Source organism: Patella vulgata, chromosome 3, assembly GCF_932274485.2.
Source record: "Patella vulgata chromosome 3, xgPatVulg1.2, whole genome shotgun sequence".
NCBI lineage: Eukaryota > Metazoa > Mollusca > Gastropoda > Patellidae > Patella > Patella vulgata.
This window is the reverse complement of record NC_065881.2, coordinates 41732301-41755375: the sequence shown is the minus strand read 5'-3', so window position 1 is coordinate 41755375 and position 23075 is coordinate 41732301. Positions and strand designations below refer to the sequence as shown.

The 23075-nt window shown below is 34.3% G+C and overlaps 1 long non-coding RNA gene across 1 annotated transcript in view; it reads right to left on the bottom strand.

Annotated features, from left to right (window-relative positions):
* Window positions 1–21785, bottom strand: part of LOC126816087 (uncharacterized) — a 90686-nt gene extending 68901 nt beyond the window's left edge. Inside the window, exon 1 of the long non-coding RNA XR_008787533.1 lies at window positions 21721–21785. This is a non-coding gene — a long non-coding RNA (uncharacterized LOC126816087). The remainder of the gene's footprint in view (window positions 1–21720) is intronic.
* Window positions 21786–23075: the final 1290 nt, after the last annotated feature.

The window sequence follows — 23075 nt, the reverse complement described above, 5'->3', positions numbered from 1 at the left end:
ATTAGATCAATGCCTTGATGTAGTTCGAAGATGAGCATTTTCTGCTTAGGGTAAGCAGAGATAAGCAATTTGATTGGTTGATGCTTTGGGACACGATAACGTTAGCTCTAATTAAACATACATTATGCAAGAGCTAAATCTGCCTATAGCAGGTCTTTCTTTAAGCCAGAAATGTTATCTAAATTATTAATTAGACATTAATTAACTTATATATATAATAATCAACTCTCGATGGCATCGCTAGCCTGCGATGTATATTGGATTAGGTTCCGATTTGCTGTTCGACTTCCATTCATAATTTAATCATGAAATGGATAATCGAGACTATGTTTTTTATCGTACGGGCTTTAGTAATGATGATCGAGGCTAGGCCAAAAATTCAATCACTAAAATCTCAGTTCAGAGTGGACCAATTTGACTGAAATATTCAGCAAATTCCCTTTACATTATCTAGTTTTTAACTATTATAGTGAGAACTGTCAGTTCTTTATCTAATCTCCCATAATGTATCTTTAAGTGAGAGTGAGGGAACTTGGTGTATATTTTAATTACCCAAAATGCATACTCTGACAGCTATATTTTAATATAGGCCATAACCAGAAGTTCTAGTGTATTGCTTTAAATTAATGTAATTTAAAAATATTGAGATTACTAAAATTATTATTAGGCTTTCAGACTTGAAAGCCTATTGTGATTACTAAAATTATTATTTATTTTTATTATTATTTTTTTTTTTCGCTGGAGCCTATTTCTCAGTGCCTGTAACAGATACCGATATGGGACCTAATTTTCTATTGGGAAACCATGTGGTGGCTACTTGATAAACTATTTTTGAAACTTTGCACAGATCGGAAGTGGTTGAATTTCGTGCGGTGCCAAAAAAATTTAAAAACGGCCGTAGCTTCGTCAATTCTGTACCTATTTTGTCGGACGATAGCAGATGAAAATTTCGCAATTTCGAAACTTCGTCGCTGACTTCTAGCGTTCGAAAAATGAAAAATTTTGTTTAACAGACAATTTTTGTTATTTTTCAAAATTTTCAAATTTGACCTACATTTTTGGATACCTGAAGACCATCCGAGTCTAGAAATATAAGTTTCATTCCGAGTTATCGCCCTTTATTTTTCGATTTTTTTCGAATTTTCTGCCCATTTCCCAACCTTTATATTTTTGGGAAAGGATAAATCGATATTTCTGAAAGTCCTGGAACATAAAGCTATATAGTCAGACCGCTGGATAAAGCAATTTCAACAACGGTCCGGAAACCGGAAGTAGTCGAAATAATGTCCGATATTTTGGAAAAAAATTAAAAAATGGGTGTTTTGGGGAAAAACTTGATTTCTCCGTCCAATATCAATGGATTAAACGAATTAAGCTTTCGTTGCGTGGCCCGAGGAATGGACTGTCGTATGATGCCCAATTTATACGGATACTATGACCAAGCAGCAAAATATGACAAGCTGAAAATCAAGTATTAACTGATTTGGGGCGTTTTTGGACGCCTGTATCTCGAAATCTTAACCGCAACTTTTTTTTTAACTTTCGATAGTCTTGTGAATTATGTCATCCAATAAGACTTTGAAATGTCTGGAATACGATAAAAAAGGGACTGAAAATCGAAAAAAGTCGAAAAATCGTGAAATTTTGCAAAATGCTCTATTACTTTATTATTTAAACAAATTTTTACAAAAAGATTACAGATTCGGATAGCTGACCTAATTACGACTCTAACAATGTATAATATGTATTGAGTTATTGAAATTTAATTTTCGATATTTTGACATTTTTGCATTTTTGGCACCTTTGAACATAGGATTTCTCAGGGTCATTTTATCTGATCAGATAATGTAATATATCATTACAGAGCCCTGCCGCTATTTAATTGCCCAAACTGGTTATTAAAACTATTCCGACAATAATCTCCATACCGGAAGTATTAAAAAAATGAAAAAAAAAAAGGTTAAAAAATTGTCGCTCTTGCGAAAAGCTGGATTTCTCTGTCAGATATTACCAGACCAAAAGAAGTAAAGTGTCTTTGGATAGCCCCATTAATGGACTATTATATGGCATCTCAATGCGACGATTTCGATGGTTAGAAAATAAATTGTGGTACGCCGAAAATCTAGTATTTTCCAATTTTGGAGCCTTTTTAGACGGCTTTTTCTCGAAAACGACAACTACGATTTTTCTGAAACTTTTTTAACGCAGAGTCCTATCAGTAGTCTGTGGCGTGAATCCAAAAGGAAAAGGTTTGAAATAATATAAGGGGTCCAAAAATGGCCTCAATCTTTGAAAAAAGTTGAAAAATCGTTAAATTATTGAAAATGTTCTTTTATTTATCTTTTTTACAAAAAACTACTAAATAGATGTTTCTGACACTTCTGTGACAGCAAGTTAAGTATCTAAACAAATTGTTAAAACTATCTCGACAATGATCCAAAAACCGGAAGTAGTCGAAAAAATATCCGATATTTTTGAAAAAAAAACGTAAAAAGTAAAAGAAGTGGTGATCTTGTGAAAAAGTGATTACTATGCCAGATTTCACCGAATCAAAACAACTAAAGTATCATTGTATATCCTGATCAATGGACGATTTTATGACATCTAAATGGTAAAAATTTGCTGGTTAGGCAATACATTATGGGACGCTGAAAATCTTGTATTTTCCTTTTTGGAGCCTATTCAGGCACTTTTATTTCGCAAACTACTCTTAATTCATTTCATAAACTTCTGTTACTTGGAGTCCTAGGGTGGTCTAGCCTCAATATATACTCCTGTCCAAAAGAAAGTATACGCTGTGCATTTCATACTGCATCAACCAAAGTCGTTTTTCCATTCTATGCGGTATTTGGGTACAATTTCAATTTGTTTCACCTTTTATTTTGCAAAAATCGCGATTTCTCAGCCGGGTGTCACTGAATCAAAACAACTAAAGTATCGTTTGGTAGCTCAATTAATGGGCTAATGTATGACACACTTCCTGTCTGATTCCTGAAAGCCGGTTCAGTGCTGCTTGCAGGTCTAGTTATTATTGTTATTATTATTATAAATGTAAACTTGTTAAAATTAACATGTTATTAAAGAAAAAATCTGAGGATTCCTTTTCATTTAAGTTTTTATAACCCAATTTGCATACTCTGACAGCTATATCAGTTTTAATAGTGGCACAAAACGTCATCCCTGTATTCCCTAAAACAATTCAGTTGACGATGTCATATGCAGACGTTAACAATTCAGCAGCTTAAATTAAGGATTAAAGTAATAAAAAAAAATCAAAATATCAGTTGGATTTAATCAGATCAAAAGATATCAGCAAAAAATATAGGTGGCGTCGGCTTGTTTTGACCATATCCCATTTATATCGTCATTTCAGATTGTTAATATTGATTGGTAGTGAAACATTTTTGGACAGATATTCCTTTTAGTGTTTCAGTGTTAACAATATTGTAATTTGCATGGGATTAAAATCTCTCGTATGCACTCTGTTGTTATAAAAGAGATTATTACACATATAAAATCATCAATTACTTAGTTTTCTGTAGGCACAATTGTGACATGTTGAAATTGAGATTGTGACAAAATGAGGAAAGGTCAAGAGTACCTTCAGCCCTCAGTAGATACATCCAAAATTAGTAGCCCATGAGACAAACCAATATATCACTGGTAAAAGTGTTGTCATTCCTAGGATAAATATGATTCAGTAAGATTGTCAGTTGTATTATAGTTTTCTATACATATATAGAGTGGTTGGTTGGTGTAACCACCCTTGGGTCTGAGGTTTAATCACATATCGTCTATCAAGAGATAGCCAAGATTCCATATCTTACATTCTCTTTCCATTCTTTCATCAATTTATCAGGAATTGTGAACATATCAACATAGTATTCCCCAATCACTTCTCACAAGATATTATTTTACCTCGATTTTCTATAGAAATCAGGATAGCTTTCTATATTAATCAAGAAATTCATTCCAAATGATATGACTTTGGTGTTATAAAGTTTAATAATGCTACTATTTATTTTAGGTTTCTTATCATTTTATTGGATTTAGTGTTTTTGCTTGATCGATTAAATGAGCTTTAAAATTTGGCTGGATTGGTTATAATTAATAGATGTCAGAACAATTCCGTACTCAATTGCATCTAGTTGTGTGCCTTTTTTGTAATATCTATTTTCAATGATTTATCATGAAAACCTATACAGATGATGTACAAGTTTTTAAAACTTCATCTAAACATACATCATCCACAAAGAGTCTAAAAACAAAAATGCAACACAGTTTGTTTTTCTCAAATCAGCAGAACATTTTTTTTTTTTGAAGAATTATATATAAACCTTAAAGTTTTTACGGCGCTCATAAAACCGATAAATTTAACTGTGTTATAAAGTTATTTCTTGAAAAATGTAATTTTGTGACATTTAAATTGACTGACACTGAAGTATATCAATTTCATTGTTAGCCAGACACTGACTATTTTTTATATGCATTGTTGCAATTACTGGAGCCGTGTTGGCTCAGTGTGAGTAAGAAACTAGCTCACTAGCCAGGAGACCTCTCGGTTCATTCGAAGTGTTGGCCAAGAAAGTTCCTCAAGGTTTCCCAGCCTTGCTTTTCCTTGTTTGTTTGTAGGTTGGCGGTTGGTTGGAATTTGAAGAGTAGGCAGAAGTACTGCTGGCCAGGAAATTTTCGTTCACAGCACAAACACATTGAACTCCCATTCATTTCCAATTACTTTAATCCTATATATTTCTTTAATTATATCCCATGCCCATTTAGTAAGTTCTAGTGAAAGGCCTAGCGGAAGACCTCATCGAATCTGCTTGATATTAATTATTCAGGTTAGCAAAATAATTAATAATATTATGTGACCTAGCTTACCTTGTAATATGTTCTGAATGCTTTTATCATCATTTAAATCTGATCTTCAAATATATGTTTTTTGTGGCAATTGATATGACTAATATTAGATTACAACAATTTCAACTCACTATTTGTAGAGTTATTGCCTTCAACAACTCCAGTCATAGTTTACACTATAAAGAGTTAACTTTTTATGTACCTTAAGAATCACAATGTGACAGACTTTATAGGCTGCTGTAGCATAAATTTCATTCACAGTCAACTTTTTAGGAAGTTATTTATTGATCCTGTCACCCAAACAATGTAAGAACAAATATTTTTATTTATAATTCAAACTTGCTAAATGAATCTTAACAAAATTCAGATTCGCACTGATTGTTATAAGGAAGAATCGTATTAAAAACCAGGGCCCTGTTTCACAAAATTTTAACTAAGATAAAATCCAAATATTAGTAATTTGATTGGATAATATTAGATTGAGTGTAGTGCTTAGCCAATCAAAATTGAAGTATCTACTAAAATTTGGATTTTATCTTTAGTAAAGATTTCGTGAAACAGGGCCCAGGTTAGAAACAATTTCTAAACACTTAAGTGTTTCAGAAAGGATATAAATTATGGGTGGGATTGCGATACAGAGCCTGGCGATATATACTAAGCAGCAAAAGAAATGTCAGGTTGGTACGTTACTCTGAATAGACACATTGCATAAACTTGCCAAATGTTTTTATTGTATATTTGTGACCACATCTCCAACTTTACCTGAGCAATAAGGCTCCTTCCCAAACACAGAATTGAACCCAGGAAATGTTCTCAAAAACGCAACCTGACTTCTGAGATGGTAATGTGTTCTCCATGATTTTCATGTAACTCATGCTGTGGACACACCAGATACTGATTTATAGACTGTGTACAGACTCTAAACCTTCTTGTGATGTCTTGGAATTGTGATGAATTAATCACTAATGTGTCAACATACTGTTCACAAAAAATTGCTTTGATCCATTTAGTAAGTCGTTTTCTAGAATGATTTGATTTAAGTGCCTCTCTGATTTTGAAATCGAACTGACATATTGTATCATTTTGGTATCGTGATATTTTGCACAGCAATTATAACGTTTGTTTTTTTAATATTGTCTACTATAGTATTGAAATTGTTTGAAATAAAAGAATCTCTACACCCAATTCTTTTTTTTAAAGCACACACAACACGTATCATATCGAAGTCCCACCCCTAATATAACTGTTACTTGTTACTTGTCGTACTCTTGTTTCGTTTCATGCAACTGGTGGGACCTGGAGATCCTGTATGTGGGCCCCATGTTCAGAAAGTTCATCATGGATTTTTCGGCATGGTTCCCCGTTGTTAGTGGTGAAGGATGGAGGGCCTGGCAAGGGACAATGTAAAGTTGTCTGGATCGGACAAAAAAAAACAAGGTCTTGTGTACACATCGGCATGCACGTAAAAGAACCTTTGGCAGTTGGAATTCGATGTGAGAGTAGCTCTAGTGCCACTGTCCAGGCAAAATTTTCCTTGTAGCTCACTAAATGGTTTATTCCTATCTGTCTTCATTAGCCCCATCTGAGCAGAACAGTAGGATGCTAAACCCAATTTCATTTCATTTTCGGTAGTGGCCTGGCAACCTATATACTCATTTCAGATAAATGACAACTGATGCGTCTACTGTCTAGATGTTTATTTCTATGCTGGCCTTTTGTGCCATACGTTGATTTATACCTTTTACTCTGCGCTGTAAACGTTTTCTCTGCGGTTTAAAGTTTCTCTGCTGTGTTAACATTTTCTCTGTGTTATAAAGTTTCTTTGTGGTGGAAACCTTTCCTGTGCAGTGTAAAGTTTTTCTCCATGGTATAAAGTTTTTCTCTGTGGTATAAAGATTTTCCCGGTGGTGTTAACCTTTTCTTCACTATATAAAGTTTTCTCTGCAGTGTAAACCTTTTCTCTGTGGTGTAATGTTTTCTCCGCGGTGTAAACCTTTTCTTCGAGGTGTAAATCCTTTTTCCGAGGTGTAAACCTTTTCTCTGTGGTATAAAGTTTCTCTCCACGGTATAAAGTTTTTCTCTACTGAGGAAAAGTTTACACCGCGGATAAAGGTTTCCACCGCAGAGAAAAGTTTTTTCATGTTTTTTTTTATTTAAAAGGTATAAATCAACGTATAGCACTAAGAAGCCACCGTATATTTCAGATGAAAGATACCTGAGCTGTCTGAAAACAAAAAAATGAATGATAACCATTAGTAATGTTGGATGTCATATCAGGTGTTCCAGATAGATAATAATTGTCAGAAAAACATATTTTGAATTAACCTGGCCTTCTTTCTGCAGTTGTACAGACTTAATGTGCAGGGATCTCGATAACTTTTCGAACTTGATTAGCAAACGCGTCATTTAGTTCCCGCATTAATACTAGTGCCTCCCTTTATTATGTATTCCATAATACCTATCCCATTTTATGAAGAAAATCAATGAATTATTTTTATTTTATCAAAAAACGCCTGTCTTTAGGAGGCGCTAAAACTTTGCTTTTATTTGACGTGAATGGTAATAGATATTAGATACTTGATGATCGTTACTAAACTGGCGAAGAAATGTTGAAAAATCGTTATTAAAAGTGTCTAAAACTTTATACACTTAAAAAGGGGACATAAAATTGTCCATGTGAGAAATAAAATAAGCTAAATTATGATTAGCATTTTTGCGAATCAAGTTAGCTACTTGTAGCAAATTGATTAGCGTCGGGCAAGATTTGATTCGCAAAGTGCGATGTAAACCTGGTTATCGAGACCCCTGCTTATGTGCACCCATTTCAAATCTTTGCTATTCTCAGATAATTTTCAAACATATCGCTAATGGTGTTTGATCTAGAAGACTTATTTTTGATTCTGTCCAAGTTTAGATGAACACAAAGTATACATGATTTAACGCAAATTTTTAACTAGATTCTGTCTACATTCAGTCTTAAGTTGTTCTTGAATGATTTCCTAGCATTTATGAAGAAAACTGATTTAACGAAAATGTCATTTGTTGCTAGTTAATTGACTTCACTTGTAGTCATTCAATTAGTGTGCGATTGCTATAACAATTGCTTTCTCTTCAATGGTATGTTGTTAGATGAGAAGCCAGGGAGATCATTTGTCTAGGTAACGAGCAACATTTGATTTTGATATTGAGATTATTGTAATACAAGAGAGAAGTAGTTAATAGCTCCATTTAAATGTTTCTGGAGATTATTGATATTGGATAAATGTAAGATGCTCATCTGCATTATAGTTATTTATCTACAATCTGTAAAACGTTGTGGGTAAAACAGTCTTTTACTCCAAAGAACTATCTTGTCTTAAAATGTTTTCAGTTTTCAATATGTTCAAAGGTCATTGGCATTAATGGATATTGAAGTCTTGTGGGCGTACTTTAGTGTATCAAATTATACATATTTAATAAAATAATTGGTCACATATGTCATAACAAGCCAACAGTGAGGCTGATGTCCCCCGCCGAAATCCCAAAATAAATAGATGACATATTAATTAATCGTACATTTATTTTTTTCAAAAGTATCGAGGAATCAAACCATATCTTGTCCCAAACCATCGACAAATGAAATCGATTAGCTCAGCTTGGCGTCTGCTCAAAATGTTAATCATTGAACTCAATCAAGACATTCACCTAATGAACATCTACATCATGTTTAACCATTCACCTACGCCAAGTTTGAACATTCTACCTCAATTAGAAGGAGAGTTATTGTGTTCCAAAGTCTCAACCAATCAAATTGCTTATCACTCTGCTTACCCTCAGCAAAAAATGTTCACTATCAAACTTAGTCAAGGTATTGATGTAATAAAGCTATACACCAAGCGTCCTCACTCTCACTTAATTAGAACTACAGTTATTGTGTCCCAAAGCATCAACCAAACTGCTTATCTCTGCTTACCCTAAGCAGAAAATTCTCATCTTCGAACTCAATCAAGGCATTCACCTAATAGACACCTACGCCAAGTGTGAACATTCTACCTCAATTAGAATGAGAGTTATTGTGTTCCAAAGTCTCGACAAATCAAATTGCTTATCACTCTGTTTACCCTGAGCAGAAAATGCTCATTATCGAACTTAGTCAAGGTATTGATGTAATGAAACTATACACCAAGTTTCATCACTCTCACTTAATTAGAACTAAAGTTATCCCAAAGCATCAACCAATCAAATTGCTTATCTCTGCTTACCCTAAGCAGAAAATGCTCATCTTCGAACTCCATCAAGGCATTGACTTAATAAACACCTACACCAAGTTTGATTGAACATTCTGGCTCAATTAGAAGGAGAGTTATTGTGTTCCAAAGTCTCGGCCAATCAAATTGCTTATCGCTCTGCTTACCCTGAGCAGTAAATGCTCATTATCGAACTTAGTCAAGGTATTGATGTAATAAAGCTATACACCAAGCGTCCTCACTCTCACTTAATTAGAACTAAAGTTATCGTGTCCCAAAGCATCAACCAATCAATTTGCTTATGTCTGCTTACCCTAAGCAGAAAATGCTCATCTTCGAACTCCATCGAGGCATTGACCTAACAAACATCTACACCAAGTTTGAACATTCTAGCTCAATTAGAAAGAGAGTTATTGTGTCCCACAAAGTGTGACAGACAGACGGACGGACAGACAGAAGTCAACCCATTTTAATAGTCCCCTGCTTTCTTCGAAAGGCGGGGGACAAGAACGATGCTTTAGCTGTGCCTTATGGATCTTTTCAGATACAATGCATATGGATTCTTAGCTTTGTTCCAAGACGATAAACATGTTTTCATTTTCAACTCTTTTTGTGTGAACCTGACAAAACAGATCAAAATTAGGCCATACAAAGAAAATATTTGTGTTCTCAAACAATCCGTTCTAAAAAATCTGATGCAGGAAGGAGGTTTTTGTTTTTATGTATTTCTTTCGTCAAAGGATTACTACTGAGCTAAATGACTTCTCACAAACATCACAATATTCAAGACACTACATTTATCTCATGACATTGTTGAATGTATGATTATCCAGTATTATTTATGATTGTCAGTAACATTTATCAGGGATGCGATGCATATTTAATGATAATTGGGCCTGCGGTACATTTTCATTTTCATTAAAAACCAACGGTTGCAATGTAAGATACGCTCAAATTTTGCAAGAAATGGATAGAGAACAAGCTAAAACAAGGCATTGACCTAATCAACACATACACCAAGTTTGAACATTCTAGCTCAATTAGGAAGAGAGTTATCGTGCCCCAAAGTATCAACCAATCAAATTGCTTATCTCTGCTTACCCTAAGCGGAAAATGCTCATCTTCGAACTCCATCAAGGCATTGACCTAATAAACACATACACCAAGTTTGAACATTCTAGCTCAATTAAAAGTTATCGTGTCCCAAAGCATCAACCAATCAAATTGCTTATCTCTGCTTACCCTAAGCGGAAAATGTTCATCTTCGAACTCCATCAAGGCATTGACCTAATCAACACATACACCAAGTTTGAACATTCTAGCCCAATTAGGAAGAGAGTTATCGTGTCCCAAAGCATCAACCAATCAAATTGCTTATCTCTGCTTACCCTAAGCGGAAAATGCTCATCTTCGAACTCCATCAAGGCATTGACCTAATAAACACATACACCAAGTTTGAACATTCTAGCTCAATTAGGAAGAGAGTTATTGTGTCCCAAAAAGTGTGACGGACAGACAGACAGACAGACAGACAGACGGACGAACCCATTTTAATAGTCCCCTGCTTTCTTCGAAAGGCGGGGGACAATAAGATGTCCTAAAATAGTTGGGTTTTTTACTGTAAAATGCTATTTTGGAAATCTATTATGTATAGAAGTAGTTTCGATATATTTCTGTAAATAAATTAATTCTTTTTTAAACCTTTACCCTAGCTATTGCTGTGCAACGATCTGAAGCTCGGTGATACCTTTTCAAAGAACAATAAACTCTATTATTTTCATGTGAGGTTTTTTAAGTCCCCAGAGTTCACTCTTTTCAAGTGCTTGTAGAACCATGAATCAGACCGGGATGTTGTGTTTGTATTTTGCTGAAAACCAGTGAAAAAGATTGGAAAGACAATGTTTTTCTTGAATAAAGAAAACTTTATTTTATGAATGGCATTTAGCCATTGAACATAATATGTAACACAACACAGTTCTATAGATATCAATCACAATAATATTGCCAAAACATTGTGTGTATTATAATAGAGTTATTGTTCCATAGAACTGTGTTAAAAATAATAGTTCATCTATTATTGTGTATTGCATTATATCAAAAAGTCTGGTTTAAGAGAAAAATACTGATTTTAATGAAATAAACTTGCAGTTTGGATATATATTCATATTTTTTTTTATTCTAAAAGTATAAGGATAAGAATGTTCACAAGTATTTGAAAACACCATCACACTTAATACTTGAAATGTGTTGTTTTGGTGTTTTTTAATTGTATTAAATCAATTAAAAAATGTATAAAAGTCTTGTTTAAGAGAATAATTCTGATTTTATTGAAATAAACTTGCAGTTTGAATATATTCATATTTTGTATTCTGAAAGAATAATGATAAGTAGTGCACACACACATATTTGAAAACACCAATTTTTTTTAGCTAACTATTTGAAATGTGTTGTTTTGGTGTCTTGTAATTGTATTAAATCAATTAACAAGTGTATAAAAGCTAAATGTTTACAAATACAAATGTACATATACACCCCATACAACATCTCAAATCTGTTTAAAGACATATTCATTCAATGATAACCGGTACATTTGTAGGTTAAAAGTTACTACCTAGTTTGTGTCGAGTGGACGTTAAACCCCATTTCTCTCTCTCTCTCTCTTTAAAAGTTACTGACAAGTAACATGTGATCACAATGCTCTTTATGGCATTTCAGCCTCGGCACAATTTGAACGATGTCTATAGTTTCCGCTATATGGTCAAGAATAAAGGAGTTGTTTTAAAAACCGATCAATGGTTGTCTTAAAATGCAAAACTACCGGTGAAACATTAAATAAACGTCAAATGCTAAAATGCTGATCTTCATTTGCATTATTTGGACAATACCTAATTTTTGATGGCTTAGATTGATTATTTAATTTAACAGTATATGATCTCTTGGCTTGGATTTAATCATTAACAAAAATTATAGGTGACACTGGCTTGTTTTGACCACATCTCGTTGATATTGTTTTCAATTTTTGTGAAAATAATGAACATAACTGATATTCCTTATGTAATGCTTATGGTCATGAGATATAAACCTATTGTTTTCAATGATTTTATATTTTGATAATTACTTGCAGAATTAGTGCCCTTTATCAAGTTGAAAAATCTTGTTTACCCTAAGGACTAAAGCAGTCATCTGAGTGTCGCAGCCTTTATGGACAACTTAGGAGTGGTTTATATTTCATTGCCTGGCAACCAACCATTTCTACACAAATTATCAATGGTTAAAGTGATTGAATCTAAAATAATATAAGTATGGTATATGTTCCTAAATTTTATACATTACCAGGTAGAACATTCTTAATTAGGAGTGGTATTGTTCATTAATCCTCCTGTTATAGACCTCTTCAAATTACCATAAGTGTTGTTCTCTAATATTGATCAGAATAGAAATATATGCATGAACACTTCCACTTAATTGCGTTTTACAGAGTTGTCTACAGGGAGACTTAAAAGTTTTGGAAATTATACAGACTCGGAAATGGCATCTCATGTATTTTGAGACGAGACCACTTTAAATTCAGTAGATATGAAGGGCTTGAATTTGAAGTTTTAATTGTAGTACTCGAATGCAGCAAGGAGTAGGAAAACAAACCCAGCATTTAAGCAAATATGACTATAAATGACGATAAAATTTTCACAAATATGTGTACGGTTCATGAAGATTGCATTCATGAGTTAATTGTTTGATTATTTTCTTTATGCCCATATTGAAATTTCCAAAGATTGTAGCCATGGGTATAATAATAATCAAGTTTTTATGTGGTTAAATCGTAAAAAGGACCAGGTTATTCATAACCCAATGTTTACAAATAAAGAAGATTACCTCATAATAGTTATAAATACTTTTGAAGCATTTATGACCTAACCCTAATCCTAGCTCATTGAAGCCACCAAGCACTACTTATCAATTATACAGAGCATCCCAATACTGTTTTTACGAATAACCTCTTCCTTCTAAAACATTATTGTCCCCCGCCGCCCGTTTGTCTGTCCGTCACAATGCCACAATAATCCTCCTTCAAACTTGGTGTAGGTGTTTATTAGGTGAATGCCTTGACAGAGTTTGAAGATGAGCATTTTCTGCTTGGGGTAAGCAAAGATAAGCAATTTGATTGGTTGATGCTTTGGGACACGATAACTTTATAGTTTTAATTAAGTGAGAGTGATCAAACTTGGTGTATAGTTTCATTACATCAATAACTTGACTAAGTTCGAAAGTAAGCATTTTCTGCTCAGGGTAAGCAGAGTGATAAGCAATTTGATTGGTCGAGACTTTGGAACACAATAACTCTCATTCTAATTTACCTAGAATGTTCACACTTGGCGTAGATATGTATTAGGTGAATGCCATGATGGAGTTCGAAGACTTTGGAACACAGCAACTCTCCTTCTAATTGAGCCAGAATATTGACACTTAGTGTAGGTGTTTATTAGGTGAATGCCTTGATGGAGTTCGAAGATGAGAATTTTCTACTATGGGTAAGCAGAGATAAGCTATTTGATTGGTTGAAGCTTTTGGGCACAATAACTTTAGTTATAATTAAGTGAGAGCGATGAGTATAGATTCATTATATCTTTACTAAGTTTGATGATGATAATTTTTTGCTTAAGCTAAGGAGCGACTAGCAATTTGATCGGTCAAGACTTTGGAACATAACAACTCTGCTTTTAATTGAGATAGAATGTTTAAACTTGATTTAGATGTTCATCAGGTGAATGTCTTGACTGAGTTCAATGATTAACATTTCCTGCTAAAGCTAAGCAATTTCTTTGACTTAATTGATTCTATCTGATAGAATAACTCTCCCTCTAATTGAGGTAGAATGTTCAAACTTGGTGTAGCTGTTCATTAGGTGAATGTCTTGATGATAAACATTGTCTGCTTACGGTAAGCAGAGATAAGCAATCTGATTGGTTAATGCTTTGGGGCACAATAACTTTGGTTATAATAAAGTGAGGTTGATGAAACTCTGAGTATAGATTCATTATATCAGTACCTGACTAAGTTCAATGATGAGAATTTTCAGCTTAGATTAAGGAGCGATAAGCAATTTGATTGGTCAAGACATTGGAACATAACAACTCTGCTTTTAATTGAAGTAGAATGTTTAAACTTGGTGTAGATGTTCATCAGGTGAATGTCTTGACTGAGTTCAATGATTACCATTTCCCGCTAAAGCTAAGCAATTTCTTTGACTTTGATTCTGATAGAGAGTAATGAAACTTAATGTATAGTTGATAATCAGTTTGATTGCACGATACTTTTGAAAAAGATCAATGCGTAATTAATTAATATGTGTCATCTATTTATTTCGGGTTTTCGGCGGGGGACATCAGCTTCACTGTTAGCTTGTTTGTTTACCCAGCAGGTTTGCTCATAGATATAATATGGTAATTAACTGGATAAACCTTCTCCCAATAGTCAATTACCATCTACTGTATAATAAATCGCATTAAGTAATCTGCTGCTTTGATTTTCTAGTCTTCTGCACTATCAGTATACATTGTCAGCACATCTGTGTATTGATCCAAAGAAAGAAATCGGATTATATTTGAATTCCCCCACCTTTCTATCCAAGTTGAAGATAAATCTTGGTGGTTTTTTTCTATTACCATATCAAATATTCCATTACTTTTAACTGATGCGAAAAAGTAAAAGGCATACTTTAATATTGAAAGAAGAAATTTATCTTAGAAACAGGTTATCCAAGCTGTATATATAACATTATATAAAGCTAATACCCATTTCAATCACATTACTCAGAGTATATTCTTTGATAGTTTCAGATTTAAATTATGTTTTTCTGTGCTATTATTGAATGTCCACCCACCCATGTCTGGATCAATTATCCATGTAAATGTAAAAATTCAGATTAATATGTTTAAAATATGTTTTTTAGATAATTCATTTGTTTAATAATGTAGAAGATTGTCTCTTGTCATAGCATGTCCTTTGATGTGAAGAAAACTGGCAACAAGTTCAAATCAGATCTTCAACATCATCATTCTTTTTGACTGTATACTGATACAAAAACAATACAATCTTAAAGTTTCTGATTAACATTCGAGGGAATATATCAGTTTAAGAATAGTTTAGTTGTTTTGAGTATATAACCAGGCGCTGGCAGGCAGGATATGCCCTCATTTTGCAAGAGATGGATAGAGAACAAGCTGAAAACAAATGTGATTTTTTGTACAATCAGGAGCAATAATCCAGAAAATTATGGTTTAAAATGAGCAAACATCAAAAGTGACTGAGATCTTTGGTATATAAAGATATGTTTTAAGTTTCATCAAAATTGGATAAAAATTGTGACCTCTAGAGGGACCACTTCCTTCGTATTACATCCTTTTACACAATCTCTCTCAAATATTCAAAAACAAAATTCCACTGATATTCTGCTTAGCTGCACATTATTCTCCAGTTGGATAAAATTATTTAAATTTAAAAATAAAATATTCAGCTAGATCAACATCTCATTATTTTGCCATTTTATTACCGGTAATTCCAAAATTTTGTAAAATTAGAAGTATAGATAGGAGTGCTCATTGAAATATATTACTTGAAAAACTTTTCGAAGTTCAATGGTTTGGGAAGTGGATGAATGTGTGCCGTTCGATGTGACAATTGAATAAGACTAGGCCTATAGGCCCAAGCCAAGCATTGTTTTCCTGACAAATGTCCCCGGCTTGAACAAATCTGATTAAAATACAGATCTATATTTTATTTCGTTTTTTTATACTTTCGATGGCCTATACACTACATGAAGACCTGACCCAATTTAGCGATAGGTCACGTCAGAGGTCATACGAGCGGCTTTTGACCCTATGATGTCGGACATTTGATTAACCAATCAGCATTGGTGTTACTAGTGGATTACCCACAGTTCTGTGCAAAACATGCCTAAAGTTCGCCGTCACAGACCGTTTCATTGGCTAATTCCTCACACCATTCAAAACACATCAATGATAACAACTCTTCCAGATCCTAGTGAAGTAAATACAAGTAAAATGAAATTTTGAACGATAAAAACAAAACGAAATAGGATCTGTGTTTTAATCAGATTGGGCTTGAAACAGTCACCACATTATTTTTTTTTCAATCGCGTCATTTATATTTTCTCAAATAAATGGAATGATGACTAGGTTGTATGAATTATACTATTGGCCTTGTAGATTTTCAACATATCTGTAAATAAAGACTGAACAATGTTGAATGTACTGGCACTGTGGCAGTTAGTTGAGTCGTAGCTTCTTCGTTATTTTTATAGCTGATAAATCTCCATAACTTATGACAATTTTTGTTTATATACTATTCAAAAAAAGTAGGGGATATTTGATTTTTAAGTGTTATTAAAGTCACCTAATGAAACTGACGAAGAAACAAATGACAAAATGAAATGAAGTTCACATTCATCGATTTATTCCAAATGATCGTTAGACTAAGTAAGGCACAGACTGACCATTATAAGGGTAAAATGATACCCGGGGTCAAACAGCAAAGTTACCACAGCATCACAACCAAGTCAGTAACGGGTAAATCCTCCTCTGTTTGCCAAACAAGCATTGATCCGACGTGGCATACTCCTAATGAGACGTCTAAGGTCATTTTGGTCCAGATTGTCCCATTCCTGTTGCAACGCAGCAGCAAGTTCTTGGACATTGGCAGGACGTTGTTGACGTTGACGTAACCGCTGTCACTAAAACAATTAAACTGATGTTTCCACCCTGGAATTCAATGCCACAATGACTGTAACATTCAAAGTCAGAGTCGTGCAAATCTTGGGTTGGACCCCCATGATGATCCCAAGCATCACCTGCATTCCATGCGGTAGCTATTGGTGCGTTTGGGCGTCACATGTAACTGGAAATGTTTCTTCTGTTAGGTTCTATAGTGACTTTTTTCGTAGTCATTTGCATATTTTAGTATTATGCCCCCAAAATCAAATATCCCCTACTTTTTTTGAATAGTATAAATAATAACTGAAGATCACGATATTATTTGGAGTAAGGCACAAATGAATAAATAGCACAATTCATTCGTTGCTTTCAACATTATCGGGCTAATAAAATCGCATAAGATAATTAAGTATAGATAATCAGATTGATTGCTTGATGCTTTAAAAAATGGTAAATTTGCAATCAATTAATGTGTTTTCTATTCACTAAGGCTAAATCTCGACATCCATCATTCAGTTGTCCAGTCCTGAATTTTTAAAGAAAAATGACTGATCTATTCATTCAGCACAGCCTGGCACATGCCAAGAATTAATTTATAATTCATAAATAAGCAGCAGATAGTGTTCCTGTTGAGAAAATGAGACCTTTAATGTTCAAAGTAAAGGTGTTTTTAATTTCAGATATCACGTCTAAAATTTGTGAGAATATTATTAGCTTTTATTCTTTAATGCTTAATTTGAGATGTCTGCGAATTTTGTAATTTTAAAGGATTCAGATAAGAGTAGTTATCTGACTTTTAATATATTTCTATTCTCAGGCGTAGTCAGTTCCAGGTAACTAATGGTGCTCAGACACTGCAATAAGCCACTGATTGTGCTATGTTGTAATAATATATAGTTTATGATTTTAATAGTTTTTATGTTGAACTGAAAGTTTAAATACCGCTTCTCCTTGGAGGGTTCACATAGCTAATTGTTCAGTGGAAAGTTAACAAATCCAATAGCTTGAACTTGATAATTAGTACCTCAGTGGAAGGGCAAAGGCAACTTAAAGGGGCAAATTTAGACATGTTCACACACTCATGAATGACTTCTTACATATATAAACCCTATGATTAAATCGGGTTATTTATATTTGGTGGTTATTTGGATTTATTAAACAGAAGTAAAGTTGATGAAAGGAAGGACAGGTTTAAAGTAGCTAAGTCTCTAACTCAATATCATCCAAAATCTTCAACATTGAAAACACGATTTATTTGTCAAATTAAATCAACATTCATGTTGTGATCTATCGGAAAAAGATGGTCTTTTGATATCCAATATTTAAGACAAAATAAACATTTTACCATTGGTACACGAATGCGCTTCAGCCCCAGTTGTATCAAGAGACTCGAGGGACGGGGCTAGACACATTGCACCAAATCAATCGTCGTATGTAGACTGGAATAACCAGATGCTAGAAATTGGCACTCGCTTGAGACTGCTGGCTTATTTCGCCGAACATAACTGATTTAAAATTGGAGTAAAAACGGAAACCATTGAATGTAAATCAGTTTATATACATTCATATTACAGTATTATTTGCACTGCGACCCACTTTTGTCAATTTCTAGGTCCCAAATGTTAGCGATTTAGCTCCTTTAAAATTACCTTCAAGTAAAAAATTCAGACTTCAACCAATTTGGTAGTTATGTGTTGATCCATGATGCCTATTCCAATTTAATAAAATAAAACTGACCAAGAAATTATTATTATATTGATAGACTAATACAACCCAATGATGGGTTATTAGGCATCCTGAGCTCTTGGTTTTTTTTAATTAAATGGCAAATACATGCAAGAAAAGATCTATCTTTATTCTCAAAGAAATTAAAACAGTGTGGGATCAGCAGCAGACTGAGATAATTACTTCCTTTGTTTCAGTGTTGTATGTTTAATCTAGTTGGAGGTGTAAGATTGAACATACAATAATTCAACAACTCACATCTCCTTGGTATAATCATATATTCTGTAACAACAATAATAATATATACTCATCAAAAAAAGTAGGGGATATTCAGAAACAATACAAAACTGCGGAAATGCACTGCTGTTTTTATTAGAGGTAACCAGTGTATGTTAATAACAGGCCAATTGCCTACACATGAACATCAACAGTTCATATGGGCGGCTTATCTGACGGACGCATTTCACTCGCAAAGAGATACACTGTCAAAAATGAAAATGGACGTTTTCGATTTTTGTCTTAATAATGAGTAATTGCTCCACCAATCCTCAGACATTCAGCAATTCGTCCTGGCATGCTCCTAATCAACCTTCCAATCATGATTTGGGGCAATCTGACCCACTCCTCTTGCAGTGCCACGGCCAATTCTTGCAGTGTTGTCCGTTGACGTTGACGTTGACGTCGACATTTGGAACCAATCAAATTAAACGTAACACACTACAGCAAAGATACATTAAACAGTAAATGTTATGCAAGAACCGATAGGAAAGCAAACATGGATAGGATAAATTAGCAAGCGGCAGTTTTCATCAACCCTTCCTTGAAGTGTCAAATTTGACAATGAACCCGTCCCACATGTATGGCGCTATTGCGTGTCGCATGTGCAGCTCAGTGGTTCTGTTGGGGCAATAAGTTCTTCATCGGTGAACATACTCTCAAAGCATGTCAAGTGTCCATGACTATTTATCATATCACAACCTGCATAGGTATTTGCATTTGCATTTCAATATCCCCTACTTTTTTGAAGAGTATATATACTTGGTAACAATAAATATTAATTATATATATTTAAACTTAATAATATTTTATAGTTGTTAAGGGTTAGTATTTAACCCATGTCGGGGCATGTGGGGTCACCGCAGTCCCCATGTACACGGTTTATAGTTTTTTGTAATAACTACAGGGCACTGCTTTCTGAAATTTAGTGACTTTGTCTCCTATACATTTTTACACGTATCTAAGAGATCAGTATTCATCTGCTTGCCGCATACAAAGTTATGATACATGCAAACCAGTCCCAACGCTTGACAGGAACATGGGGTTCAATCGGACCCCTAAACTGATATAACTCACAGTAGGGATTTTGCTGATGTATTTGTAGTCTGATACCATATTGCGTACATCAGAGTATTTTCTCTTTAAAATCTGCATGTTACAAATACCAAAAATTAAATGATGAATGCCAAATATTCAATGTTTTTTGGTATCAAGTGTGAATTTCCATTTAACCTCTTTATCACATAGTACACATAGTATCAATTTTGTGAGAATTATTAAATCTTGTCCATATGCCAATAAAATGTTTCTGGATAACAATTTAGTTGTTTTTCAGATGTCACATATGAATGCAAATAAAAAACACATTGTGCTGTTTAATTCAAATATATTTGAACTTTAAGATTTCGAATTATAACTGGGGTCCATATGGACCCCTTGATACCAGCTATGTGATTGTCACAATATGCACCCACAAGGGTTAAGTGACATCCATTCATTTGGCAATCTCCTCATCATAATTTTGTAGGGGGTTGACCGTTTAGATTTTTTGCTTCAGTGATTTGAAGTTGACTGGGGTGAAAATCTCACTTAGGACACAATGATTGCTCTGCAGAAAGACACTTTACACCCCCTATCCCTCCGCTGTAATATCATTAATATTACCCAAAACTGCTATGAAATTGCAAATTTGATCCCTTTTCTCCAATTCTAGACCAAAAAGTCAACCCAAAAATGTAGGAAGAGGGGAGAAAAAAATTAAGGGAAAAATTGTCTATTTATAACTCGCACCAACTAGTCCTATACACCTCACATGTTTCTGCAGTCTGAACAAATCTGTTGTTATCTAATAAACAAACATATATGCAATGCCCTGGCCAAAGATTATGAAAATCCATGCCTTTTCAGATGAGCTAGCTGTGCGGCATTCTGCAAATACTATAATACATCAGAAAACTGCGGAATTTCAGACAGAAATTAAAAAGCACATAAATTTTGAATTAAACAGAACATAAATGCTTTTTGTAAAAAAATGAGATAAATTCAATATAAATCAAACACGAAAATACTTTAAAACAGTTATCATGATGCAATATTAGACTTTTTAACACTTTCATCGAAAACCACATAGTTTTTCTCTGTTGACATACTTTCAAGTGCTGAATTGTGGTCAAATCTAAGAAGTTGAAACATGCAGTGCCTATGAATTTTAACATAAATAATATCTCCTACATAGCTGTATTTACATAGGTCAATTAAGTTGAAATAATCTGATTATGTAAGAGTTTTTTCCGTCCCCACCCCCAAGTATGGAATCTGATACATGGCTGACTAATCAAAGGTCTCCCAGTTCACTCTGGCCTGTCAAGTGATTTACAATGGCAGTGGTACCTACAACATTCTTGACCAAGAAATATGCACAAGCCATTTATGTTATCTTCCAATATGAGAGGTCATAATAAACATAAGGGTGTCCTTTTCAAGCTCGGAAATGAAGTCAACACCATAAAGCAAAGTTTACAGAGGTCCTCAGCTGGAACCTAAACCGGTTATGATTTGCCCTTCACTTCCACAGGTGTCACAGAGATCAGGGATGAAATTGATATGCATCATCTTTCTACTAAAGCCGGTCCAGGAAGTCATCGGGTTTAGAGATGTAGGCTTGACCTGAAATGTTAAATTTAGATGAGAATTGAGTATTCTGGGGTGAATACTGTCCAGGGAAACAGATCATAGACTTCCAGAAAATAAAATGGTCAAAATGTGTAATTCTGTCATTCAGTTACATGCCAAGGGGAGAAGAAAGGCCTGTGCAGTACCAAATTTCCAGCCCCTTAGTGAGCAGAAGTGGGGATCAGGTTGGATGTACTTCGTAAAGTGTACGAAATGCACATTTATCTCACCTGTTTTGCTTCTTTTTTTTTTTAATACGTGTGTTGAGGTCAATCATTCCACTCTATGAAACATTACCCTGGCACCTGGAATGATAGAAAGATGGGCATAAATAGGCAATAAAAATAAAGTGAGAAAAAAAAAAGAAAAAAAATGTTTTCAACTGGAGATAGAAATAATATGCCTCTTTATTTCTAGAGTACATCCCGTCAGTTAACAATCAATGAAAAAGTAAACCTTGAGTGTCACAGTCTAAGCTATGGTGTCTCAAAGGTAGACACCATGTTTTGAGGTTCCGTCTAAATATTAAGGCCAACTGCAGATTTGGTAGATCATAGAAGTGTGAATTTGGAGTGTACATCTTAACATTTCCTTGTATGATGTCAAAACATGATTGGGTCTAAATATCAAGGCCAACTGCAGATTTGGTCAAAGGTCACATACAAATAGGGTTAGGGCACATGATTTTTGACAAGATTGTGGGTTAGGGCTAGGGTCAGGTCTATTTCTTGGCTTAGGCCTAAGGCATGTGCTTGTTGTCGAGATTGTGGGTAAGACCTAGGGTTTTATCATCCCTGTTTACATCTCGTGACTTTAGACCAAATCTGCAGTTGAGTTGGCCTTAATATTTAGACCTAACCCTATTTTGACATTTAGTCAACCAAATGTTAACATTTACACCCCAAAATTCACACTCAGCCAACGGATACCCCAAATAATGGCTATTTTGATTTGAAATAGTCACAAAACTTACTGCTGAGCAATAAAAAAAACCCAGTATTCTTACCATTTCTGAAACTTCCCATTCAAAACTTCAGGAAATAAGTGGCTGAGAAAATATCTACATTCCAAGCCTGCCGCCATATCAGGACTCAGAATAGCAATTATTTGCCCATTGGCTGTAACATCACAGGCTGTAGCTCTTTGCTCAACATTCAGTTGGTTCCAATCTTTATAGGCACAATGGGAACCACATTTGGCAATCTCCTCATCATAATTTTGTAGGGGTTGACTGATCAGATTTTTTGCTACATCGATTTGAAGTTGACTGGGGTGAAAATCTCACTTCCCACACAATGATTGCTCTGCAGAAAGACACTTTACACCCCCTATCCCTCTGCTGTAATATCATTAGTATTACCAAAAATAGAGCCATATGTCTTTTAAGGGAAAAAAAAGTGTACCACGCTTCATAAATGCACATAATTATATCTATCTCTATTCAGTGCAGCTCTACTGTGAATCTTGTTTTGCATGGCAGACAATAAAGGATTATTCTTCCAAATTCTGCTGCTATTCGATCATTTGTCACTTGCTATGCCCTTTTAAAATCTGACGCTTTAGAATGACACCTTATGTTTATTTG